Raw genomic sequence first — 12,127 nt, forward strand, 5'->3', positions numbered from 1 at the left:
GCTGCCAAAAAGAGTGGTAAGCCTGAGGATTGGGAGAACTTTAGAATTCAGCAAAGGAGGACCAAGAAATTGTTAAAGAAAGGGAAAATAGACTATGAGAGTAAACTAGTGAGAGACATAAAAACAGACTGTAAAAGCTTCTGTAGGTATGTAAAAGGGAAAGATTAGCGAAAGTAAATGGGGGTCCCTTACAGGCTGAGACAGGAGAAATTATAATGGGGAAATAAGGAAATGGCAGAGAAATTAAACAAATACTATGGGCTGGATTTTGTCAATGGGAAGCTTTTGGAGGCGGGACTGCTGCTTGCCGGCTTTCAATCCCGCCTCCATCAGCTTCTGGCCAACCAGCAGGATTTTCCTGATTGACCTTGTTAAGCCCGCCCAGTGGGCTCAGCAGGCCAATTAGGGGGAAGTCACTGACAGAGCACGTCAACGTCTGACATGCCATCTGTCAAGATTTCTTGAAAGAAGAAATATCAGCGTTTGACAGCTCTGTGAAGCTGTCAAACACTGACATTCTGTGTAGTTATGAGTCCTTGTGTTCAGGATTCATCAAACCTTAAAACTTTGCAGAAATCACCTGGCTGTTGGTTCGGAGGATCCAACAGCCAGTCTGCGAAATCTACAATGAAGGTGTCGGGACTCCGGATCCACAGCGGCTGAAGGCTGTAGGCAGAAACAAAGGTAAGTGAACATTTTATAACACTTATAAAACTCACCTTACATACTTACCACTCCACACTTGCACCCATCACTTACCTCTACATCTCACTTTCAGACCCCTCCGACCGCCGCAGACCTCCTTCTCATGTCCTACACCTTGGTGGGATTCTCCGAGGTCGGGAAGCCTGCACTTGGAAAGGTAAAATGGGACTAATCCTATTTTCTGCCTGTTAACTACCTGTTAACCAGCAGTTAATAGGATTTAATCCCTTTCCTGATCGAGGAGACGGGACCCAGGGCAGGACGGCTTCCAGCCTCCTGGCAAAAGGGCACGGAGGTGGAATGGGGGCGGGTTTGCAGATTTATGAAAAGGAAATCGTGTTTGACAAATCTGTTAGAGATTTTTGAGGATGTAACTAGCGAAATGGTAGACCAATTAAATACATACTTTGATTCTGTCTTCACAAAGGAGGACACAAATAACCTCCCAGAGATGTCGGGGAACATAGGGTCTAATGAAAGGGAGGAACTGATAGAAATCAGTATTTGTAGGGAAATGGAGTTAGGGCAATTGATGGGATTGAGGGCCGATAAATCCCCAGGGCCTGATAATCTACATCCTAGGGTACTTAAGGAAGTGGCCCTAGAAATATTAGATGCATTGCTGGTCATCTTCCAAAATTCGATAGACTCTGGAACAGTACCCATGGATTGGAGGGTAGCTAATGTTACCCCACTATTCAAAAAGGGTGCTAGAGAGAAAACGGGGAATTACAGACCGGTAAGCCTGACATCGGTAGTGGGGAAAATGCTAGAGTCCATTATAAAGGATGTAATAGCAGAGCACTTGGAAAACAGTGACAGGATCGGACAAAGTCAACATGGCTTTACAAAAGGTAAATCGTGCTTGACTAATCTACTGGAATTTTTTGAGGATGTAACTGGTAAAATAGATAAGGGAGAACCAGTGGATGTGGTGTATTTGGATTTTCAAAAGGCTTTCGATAAGGTCCCACATAAGAGATTAGCGTGTAAAATTAAGGCACATGGGATTGGGGGCAAGGTATTGACTTGGATAGAGAACTGGTTGGCAGACAGAAAGCAAAGAGTTGGAATAAACGGCTCTTTTTCCGAGTGGCAGGCAGTGACTAGTGGGGTACCGCAGGGATCGGTCCTTGGACCCCAGCTATTCACAATATATATTAATGATCTGGACGAGGGAACGAGATGTAATATCTCCAAATTTGCAGACAACACAAAGCTGGGTGGGCGTGTGTGCTGTGAGGAGGATGCCGAGAAACTCCAGTATGATTTGGACAGGTTGGGTGATTGGGCAGAAGCATGGCAGATGCAATATAACGTGGATAAATGCGAGGTTATCCACTTTGCTGTCAAAAACAGGAAGGCAGATTATTATCTAAATGGCAATAGATTGGGAGAAGGGGAAGTGCAACAAGACCTGGGCGTCCTTGTGCACCAGTCGCTGAAAGTAAGCATGCAGGTGCAGCAGGCGGTTAAGAAGGCAAATGGTATGTTGGCCTTCGTAGCGAGAGGGTTTGAGTACAGGAACAAGGATGTCTTGCTGCAGTTGTACAGGGCCTTGGTGAGACCATATCTTGAGTATCGTGTGCAGTTTTGGTCGCCTTATCTGAGGAAGGATATTTTTGCCATGGAAGGAGTTCAGTGATGATTCACCAGGCTGATACCTGGGATGGCAGGAATGACGCATGAGGAGAGATTGGGTCGACTGGACTTGTACTCGCTGGAGTTTAGAAGAATGAGAGGGGATCTCATTGAAACTTATAAAATTCTGACAGGACTGGACAGACTAGATGCAGGAAGGATGTTCCCGATGGTCGGGGAGTCCAGAACCAGGGGACACAGTCTAAGGATAAAGGGTAGGCCATTTAGGACAGAAATGAGGAGGAATTTCTTCACCCAGAGAGTGGTGAACCTGTGGAATTCTCTAACACAGAAGGCGGTGGAGGCCAGTTCATTAAATATATTCAAGAAGGAGTTGGATATATTTCTTAAGGCTAAAGGGATCAAGGGTTATGGGGAGAAAGCAGGGACGGGTACTGAATTTGGATGATCAGCCATGATCGCATTGAATGGCGGAGCAGGCTCGAGGGGCCGAATGGCCTACTCCTGCTCCTATCTTCTATGTTTCTATGTAATAATAGGATTTATGAAAGGGAAATCATATTTTACAAATCTGTTAGAGTTTTTTGAGGTTGTAACTAGCAGAATAAATAAAGGGGAACCAGTGGATGTGGTGTATTTGGATTTTCAGAAGGCATTTGATAAGGTGCCACACAAGAAGTTATTGAACAAAATTAGGGCTCATTGGTTTGGGGGTAATATACTAACATGGATTGAGGATTGGTTAACGGACAGAAAACAGAGAGTAGCAATAAACGGGTGATTTTCGGGTTGACAGGCTGTAACTAGTGGGGTACCACAAGGATCAGGGGCTTGGGCCTCAGCTATTCACAATCTACATCAATAATTTGGTAATATAACCAAGTTTGCTGATGATACAAAGCTAGGTGGGAATCTAAGTTGTGAGGAGGATGCAAAGAGGCTTCAAGGGGATACAGACAAGCTAAGTGAGTGGACGAGAACATGGCAAATGGAATATAATGTGGAGAAATGTGAAGTTATCCACTTTGGTAGTAAAAATAGAAAAGCAGAGTATTTTTTAAATGGTGAGAGATTGGGAAATGTTGGTGTTCAGAGGGACCTGGGTGTCCTTGTACACGAATCACTGAAAGTTAACATGCAGGTACAGCAAGCAATTAGGAAAGCAAATGGTATGTTGGCCTTTATTACAGGAGGATTTGCGTATAAGAGTAAAGACATCTTACTGCAATTATATAGGGCCCTGGTGAGACCACACCTGGAGCATTGTGGACAGTTTTGGTCTCCTTACCTAAGGAAGGATATACTTGCCATAGAGGGAGTGCAACGAAGGTTCACCAGACTGGTTCCTGGGAATGGGGGGATTGTCCTATGAGGAGAGATTGAGTAGACTAGGCCTATATTCTCTAGAGTTTAGAAGAATGAGAGGTGATCTCATTGAAACATACAAAATTCTTACAGGGCTTGACAGGGTGGATGCAGGGAGGATGTTTCCCCTGGCTGGGGAGTCTAGAACCAGGGGTCACAGTCTCAGAATAAGGGGTCGGCCATTTAGGACTGAGATAAGGAGAAATTTCTTCACTCAGAGGGCGGTGAATCTTTGGAATTCTCTGCCCCAGAGGGCTGTGGAGGCTCAGTCGTTGAGTATATTCAAAACAGAAATCGATAGAACTTTGGATATTAAGGGAATAAAGGGATATGGGGATAGTGCAGGAAAGTGGAGATGAGGTCGAAGATCAGCCATGATCTTATTGAATGGCGGAGCAGACTCGAGGGGCCGAATGGCCGACTCCTGCTCCTATTTCGTATGCTCTTATCTAAAAAGGATGGTTGGGATTCGTGATCAGGGATAGCTCTGCACCAAGTGGTCGTTCAGTGGTTAGGATGAGGAAGAGGTTTTATCTTAGCACCAGTTACAAATAGTTACAGCCTGGGAACAAAATACCTTAGCTGTTTGAGCAATGCCAATTCCCTTTAACCAGCACAACAGCTGCAGCACCAGTCAGCGCCCATAGCACACTAAAACCTATCAGCCAACAGCTGAAATATACAGTAACATTGTATTAAAAAACGAGGAATAACTCCTTCAGCAAACACAATTACCTCATCACAGTTTATAGCAACATCCATTTATAGAATGCATATATGTCAAAAAATGTCCCAAAACGCTTCACAAAGGCAAATAATCAAAAGAACGGCTGCCAAGCCAGGAAGGTAGGAACACAGTGGCACATTGGTGGGCTGCAGCTGGGCAAAGGGTACAAAATATCTGAGAGTGGAGTAATGAAAGGTGGCATGATGGGTTGTCAGAAAGGGAAGGAGGCAGGGGAGAAGGGCCTAAATGGGGCCCCAAGGAAAAAAAGCAGGAGATAGAAGCAATAACTCAAGCCTGGAGCGTTAGCCAAAATACACATGCAAATGGGCACAGAAGGAATTCAGGTTATATTGGCATGGCAGGGACTGGAAGGGACATGTCCTGGTCCTAAACAGAGGTCCGAGAAGAGATAATATGAACATAGGAACAGGAATTGGCCAATCAGCCCCTTGAACCTGTTCCGCCATTCGATGAGAGCATGGCTGATCTGTGGCCTAACTCCATCTACCCGCCTTTGCCCCATATCCCTTAATACCTTTGGTTAACAAAAAGCTATCAATCTCAGATTTAAAATTAAGAATTGATCTAGCATCAATTGCCATTTACGGAAGAGAGTTCCAAACTTCTACCACCCTTTGTGTGTAGAAGTGTTTCCTAATTTCACTCCTGAAAGGTCTGGCTCTAATTTTTAGACTATGTCCCCTAGTCCGAGAATCATAGAAACATAGAAGATAGGAGCAGGAGTAGGCCATTCGGCCCCTCGAGCCTGCTCCGCCATTCAATGAGATCATGGCTGATCATCCAAATTCAGTACCCTGTCCCTGCCTTCTCCCCATATCCCTTGATCCCTTTAGCCTTAAGAAATATATCCAACTCCTTCTTGAATATATTTAATGAATTGGCCTCTACTGCCCTGTGTGGTAGAGAATTCCACAGGTTCACCACTCTCTGGGTGAAGAAATTCCTCCTCATCTCTGTCCTAAATGGCTTACCCCTGATCCCCAACCAGCAGAAATAGTTTCTCTCTATCTACCTTATCTGTTCCCCATAATATTTTGAAAACTTCGATCAGGTCATCCCTTAACCTTCTAAATTCCATTGAAGCCGAACCAGTGTTTCATAAAGGTTCATCATAACTCCCTTGCTTCGCCTCTACTTATGAAGCCCAGAATCCGTGTGCTTTTTTAACCGCTTTCTCAACCTGCCCTGCCACCTTCAACAATTTGTGCACATATACCCCCAGGTCTCTCTGTTCATGCACCCGCTTTAGGATTGTACCCTTTAGGTTGTACTCCATCCCATCCTTCAGTGCGTTTTTCCATCCATCTCCAATCCTTGTGTCTCTATTACTTCACCTCCAATACTTTAGTGTCTCTGGAGTCTATTTTAACTCCACCTGTTGATCTGAAAACGGGTGGATGTGCAGTTAAAAAATTATCAGGTTTCTTACTCCCTCGTAACTCAACCATTTTGTGCCATTCCTAATTTTAATCAGCAGGGTACTGCAGGTAAATGAGGGGCCCGTCTAAAGCAGGCAGTGTCATCATGAATTTATGCAAATACAGGTCCTAATCTGTCAATAGGACCCTGATTGCTTCATGACTGAGGTCGGATTGGGAAACTGCTGTGACTTTCCCAAGCGGCCGAGGAGCGTCTGCATCTGGTCTGCAGACAGAAGAGGCCCTCCAAGGCAAGTGTAAAACTTTCATGTAGGGCCAGACTCCCTCTTCCCCTCCCACGAGACTCTCCCGAAACCACCTCCTGCCACTTGCCTGCAAGCCAGCCTAGAGCTGCCCGATATCTCCCTACTAGCATCCACTGGGCGCCATCTTCCTGCCTGTTCTGGGTGGGAAGTGGACCGACGGCATTTAAATGAGACCCGGCTGTTAAAATCTCCATGGGCTGCTGCAGCTGCTGGCAGATATGAAAATAACTTGCACTTCGTGCTGGAAACTCTGTCACTCTATCTCCAATCCCTCAGTGTGTCTCTCCCTCCTTCTCCAATCCCTCAGTGTGTCTCTCCCTCCTTCTCCAATCCCTCAGTGTGTCTCTCCCTCCTTCTCCAATCCCTCAGTGTCTCTCCCTCCTTCTCCAATCCCTCAGTGTCTCTCCCTCCTTCTCCAATCCCTCAGTGTGTCTCTCCCTCCTTCTCCAATCCCTCAGTGTCTCTCCGTCCTGCTCCAATCCCTCAGTGTCTCTCCCTCCTGCTCCAATCCCTCAGTGTCTCTCCCTCCTTCTCCAATCCCTCAGTGTCTCTCCCTCCGTCTCCAATCCCTCAGTGTGTCTCTCCCTCCTTCTCCAATCCCTCAGTGTCTCTCCCTCCTGCTCCAATCCCTCAGTGTCTCTCCCTCCTGCTCCAATCCCTCAGTGTCTCTCCCTCCTTCTCCAATCCTTCAGTGTCTCTCCCTCCTTCTCCAATCCCTCAGTGTCTCTCCCTCCTTCTCCAATCCCTCAGTGTCTCTCCCTCCTTCTCCAATCCCTCAGTGTCTCTCCCTCCTTCTCCAATCCCTCAGTGTCTCTCCCTCCTTCTCCAATCCCTCAGTGTCTCTCCCTCCTTCTCCAATCCTTCAGTGTCTCTCCCTCCTGCTCCAATCCCTCAGTGTCTCTCCCTCCTTCTCCAATCCCTCAGTGTCTCTCCCTCCTTCTCCAATCCCTCAGTGTCTCTCCCTCCTTCTCCAATCCCTCAGTGTCTCTCCCTCCTTCTCCAATCCCTCAGTGTCTCTCCCTCCTTCTCCAATCCATCAGTGTGTCTCTCCCTCCTTCTCCAATCCCTCAGCGTCTCTCCCTCCATCTCCAATCCCTCAGTGTGTCTCTCCCTCCTTCTCCAATCCCTCAGTGTGTCTCTCCCTCCTTCTCCAATCCCTCAGTGTGTCTCTCCCTCCTTCTCCAATCCCTCAGTGTCTCTCCCTCCTTCACCAATCCCTCAGTGTCTCTCCCTCCTTCTCCAATCCCTCAGCGTCTCTCCCTCCATCTCCAATCCCTCAGTGTGTCTCTCCCTCCTTCACCAATCCCTCAGTGTCTCTCCCTCCTTCTCCAATCCCTCAGTGTCTCTCCCTCCTTCTCCAATCCCTCAGTGTCTCTCCCTCCTTCTCCAATCCCTCAGTGTCTCTCCCTCCTTCTCCAATCCATCAGTGTCTCTCCCTCCTTCTCCAATCCCTCAGTGTGTCTCTCCCTCCATCTCCAATCCCTCAGTGTCTCTCCCTCCTACTCCAATCCATCAGTGTGTCTCTCCCTCCTTCTCCAATCCCTCAGTCTCTCTCCCTCCTTCTCCAATCCCTCAGTGTCTCTCCCTCCTTCTCCAATCCCTCAGTGTGTCTCTCCCTCCTTCTCCAATCCCTCAGTGTGTCTCTCCCTCCTTCTCCACTCCCTCAGTGTCTCTCCCTCCTTCTCCAATCCCTCAGTGTCTCTCCCTCCTTCTCCAATCCCTCAGTGTCTCTCCCACCTTCTCCACTCCCTCAGTGTCTCTCCCTCCTTCTCCAATCCTTCAGTGTCTCTCCCTCCTTCTCCAATCCTTCAGTGTCCCTCCCTCCTTCTCCAATCCCTCAGTGTGTCTCCCTCCTTCTCCAATCCCTCAGTGTCTCTCCCTCCTTCTCCAATCCCTCAGTGTCTCTCCCTCCTTCTCCAATCCCTCAGTGTCTCTCCCTCCTTCTCCAATCCTTCAGTGTCTCTCCCTCCTTCTCCAATCCTTCAGTGTCTCTCCCTCCTGCTCCAATCCCTCAGTGTCTCTCCCTCCTTCTCCAATCCCTCAGTGTCTCTCCCTCCTTCTCCAATCCCTCAGTGTGTCTCTCCCTCCTTCTCCAATCCCTCAGTGTCTCTCCCTCCTGCTCCAATCCCTCAGTGTCTCTCCCTCCTTCTCCAATCCCTCAGTGTGTCTCTCCCTCCTTCTCCAATCCCTCAGTGTGTCTCTCCCTCCTTCTCCAATCCCTCAGCGTCTCTCCCTCCTTCTCCAATCCCTCAGTGTCTCTCCCTCCTTCTCCAATCCTTCAGTGTCTCTCCCTCCTTCTCCAATCCCTCAGTGTCTCTCCCTCCTTCTCCAATCCCTCAGTGTCTCTCCCTCCTTCTCCAATCCCTCAGTGTCTCTCCCTCCTTCTCCAATCCCTCAGTGTCTCTCCCTCCTTCTCCAATCCCTCAGTGTCTCTCCCTCCTTCTCCAATCCATCAGTGTCTCTCCCTCCTTCTCCAATCCCTCAGTGTGTCTCTCCCTCCATCTCCAATCCCTCAGTGTCTCTCCCTCCTACTCCAATCCATCAGTGTGTCTCTCCCTCCTTCTCCAATCCCTCAGTCTCTCTCCCTCCTTCTCCAATCCCTCAGTGTCTCTCCCTCCTTCTCCAATCCCTCAGTGTGTCTCTCCCTCCTTCTCCAATCCCTCAATGTGTCTCTCCCTCCTTCTCCACTCCCTCAGTGTCTCTCCCTCCTTCTCCAATCCCTCAGTGTCTCTCCCTCCTTCTCCAATCCCTCAGTGTCTCTCCCACCTTCTCCACTCCCTCAGTGTCTCTCCCTCCTTCTCCAATCCTTCAGTGTCTCTCCCTCCTTCTCCAATCCTTCAGTGTCTCTCCCTCCTTCTCCAATCCCTCAGTGTGTCTCCCTCCTTCTCCAATCCCTCAGTGTCTCTCCCTCCTTCTCCAATCCCTCAGTGTCTCTCCCTCCTTCTCCAATCCCTCAGTGTCTCTCCCTCCTTCTCCAATCCTTCAGTGTCTCTCCCTCCTTCTCCAATCCTTCAGTGTCTCTCCCTCCTGCTCCAATCCCTCAGTGTCTCTCCCTCCTTCTCCAATCCCTCAGTGTCTCTCCCTCCTTCTCCAATCCCTCAGTGTGTCTCTCCCTCCTTCTCCAATCCCTCAGTGTCTCTCCCTCCTGCTCCAATCCCTCAGTGTCTCTCCCTCCTTCTCCAATCCCTCAGTGTGTCTCTCCCTCCTTCTCCAATCCCTCAGTGTGTCTCTCCCTCCTTCTCCAATCCCTCAGTGTCTCTCCCTCCTTCTCCAATCCTTCAGTGTGTCTCTCCCTCCTTCTCCAATCCTTCAGTGTCTCTCCCTCCTTCTCCAATCCCTCAGCGTCTCTCCCTCCTTCTCCAATCCCTCAGTGTCTCTCCCTCCTTCTCCAATCCTTCAGTGTCTCTCCCTCCTTCTCCAATCCCTCAGTGTCTCTCCCTCCTTCTCCAATCCCTCAGTGTCTCTCCCTCCTTCTCCAATCCCTCAGTGTCTCTCCCTCCTTCTCCAATCCCTCAGTGTCTCTCCCTCCTTCTCCAATCCCTCAGTGTCTCTCCCTCCTTCTCCAATCCCTCAGTGTCTCTCCCTCCTTCTCCAATCCCTCAGTGTCTCTCCCTCCTTCTCCAATCCCTCAGTGTCTCTCCCTCCTTCTCCAATCCCTCAGTGTCTCTCCCTCCTTCTCCAATCCCTCAGTGTCTCTCCCTCCTTCTCCAATCCCTCAGTGTCTCTCCCTCCTTCTCCAATCCCTCAGTGTGTCTCTCCCTCCTTCTCCAATCCCTCAGTGTGTCTCTCCCTCCTTCTCCAATCCCTCAGTGTCTCTCCCTCCTTCTCCAATCCCTCAGTGTGTCTCTCCCACCTTCTCCACTCCCTCAGTGTCTCTCCCTCCTTCTCCAATCCTTCAGTGTCTCTCCCTCCTTCTCCAATCCTTCAGTGTCTCTCCCTCCTTCTCCAATCCCTCAGTGTCTCTCCCTCCTTTTCCAATCCTTCAGTGTCTCTCCCTCCTTCTCCAATCCTTCAGTGTGTCTCTCCCTCCTTCTCCAATCCCTCAGTGTCTCTCCCTCCTTCTCCAATCCTTCAGTGTCTCTCCCTCCTTCTCCAATCCCTCAGTGTCTCTCCCTCCTTCTCCAATCCCTCAGTGTGTCTCTCCCTCCTTCTCCAATCCCTCAGTGTGTCTCTCCCTCCTTCTCCAATCCTTCAGTGTCTCTCCCTCCTTCTCCAATCCCTCAGCGTCTCTCCCTCCTTCTCCAATCCCTCAGTGTCTCTCCCTCCTTCTCCAATCCCTCAGTGTCTCTCCCTCCTTCTCCAATCCCTCAGTGTCTCTCCCTCCTTCTCCAATCCTTCAGTGTCTCTCCCTCCTTCTCCAATCCTTCAGTGTGTCTCTCCCTCCTTCTCCAATCCCTCAGTGTCTCTCCGTCCTGCTCCAATCCCTCAGTGTCTCTCCCTCCTTCTCCAATCCTTCAGTGTCTCTCCCTCCTTCTCCAATCCTTCAGTGTGTCTCTCCCTCCTTCTCCAATCCCTCAGTGTGTCTCTCCCTCCTTCTCCAATCCCTCAGTGTGTCTCTCCCTCCTTCTCCAATCCTTCAGTGTCTCTCCCTCCTTCTCCAATCCTTCAGTGTCTCTCCCTCCTTCTCCAATCCTTCAGTGTCTCTCCCTCCTTCTCCAATCCTTCAGTGTGTCTCTCCCTCCTTCTCCAATCCCTCAGTGTGTCTCTCCCTCCTTCTCCAATCCTTCAGTGTCTCTCCCTCCTTCTCCAATCCTTCAGTGTGTCTGTCCGAGAGTGTGCAGGGGCACGAAATCACCCCACAGATCAAACTAGTTTTCACTTATCAGCATTTTACTTGCTGTTTTTTAATTACTTTTTGAATGGATCTGAAGGGTCTGAGGGGAATCTGTACGTGGGGCTTGACCCATGTTGTCTCTGAGCTGCTGTTAGATTTTATGAATAAATTACATTAAGCAAAGTAACACAAATAGCTTTTTGTTGGGAGAGTTTTGAAACAGCTGCATGGTGGAAGGGCTGCGAAGCCTTTGCCACAAGTTGGCAGATACACTGTAAATGACACAATCTTCAAAAATGTGCAAAGCGAGCCAAAACCTGAACACAGTTCAATTCTGCATTGCTCCTCTTGCCTAAATAAAGGGAACTGATCTGATATTTTTGAATCTGTCCAGCTATGAATGTCTTTTCAACAAAGTTGAAAGGAAAACAATGTAATTGCAGTGAAATGAATGACCCCAGGTAGTGACAGGCTTAACGGGATAACAGATGGCCTGTCACATCCATTCTACCTCCAACTCAGCCAACAGCTCTGTCAAACTATCAGATTCACCACTCCTTTCAGTCTAAGTGCTGGCAACTCTCTTCAATTGCAAACACTCAGCTCCATGACTTGGTAAACATATTTGTGTTGAGGAGCAAGAGTCCTCGGGAACCCTGAAGCCCTGCTTCAATGCTCTCAAAGCTGACACACGATAGCAAATTGTTGCTCTATCTGATAGCCTGGGGGAGCAAGGGGTGGGGGGGGGGGTTAGAAAACCCAGTACAGCCCAAACTAGACTTAATGAAGGTGGTCTGCCCCATGCCAGAGTTCACCTCCTTCACGTCAAAGACCTATGATGGGGCCGTCAGTGCTCTATCAGATTATAAGTAGAGCAGCACCACGGGAGGGTTGGTGTGTAACGCACATGTTTACACCAGGAGCAGCTGCAGCTGTACATCAGCATTCCTAGTCATTTTGGCTCAATTGGTAGTAAACTCAACTCCAAGTCAGCAGCTTCAAGTCCCAAACCACAGCTTAACGACATAATCTAGGCTGACACTCCAGTGCAATACTGAAGGAGTGCTGCATTGTCAGGGGTGCTATCTTTTGGATGAGCGGCTAAACTCCGGCCCATCTGCTCGTGTTAAAGATGCAATGGCACTAATCAAGGAGCAGAGAATTCTCCTAGTGTCCTGGCCGACAGACCTCCCTGTACCAAAACCACCCAACACATTAGCTGGCCATTTATCACATTTGCTGTTTCTGT

General features: G+C 48.8%; 1 protein-coding gene across 1 annotated transcript in view; it reads right to left on the reverse strand.

Annotated features, from left to right (window-relative positions):
- The window catches only part of LOC147123909 (growth hormone receptor-like), a 558,256-nt gene that overhangs the window by 362,797 nt on the left and 183,332 nt on the right, over positions 1–12,127 (reverse strand). The gene's annotated exons all lie outside the window — the stretch shown is intronic.

This window comes from Somniosus microcephalus, chromosome 1, assembly GCF_052327205.1.
Source record: "Somniosus microcephalus isolate GS21.2 chromosome 1, FLI_Smic_1.0, whole genome shotgun sequence".
Classification (NCBI taxonomy): domain Eukaryota; kingdom Metazoa; phylum Chordata; class Chondrichthyes; order Squaliformes; family Somniosidae; genus Somniosus; species Somniosus microcephalus.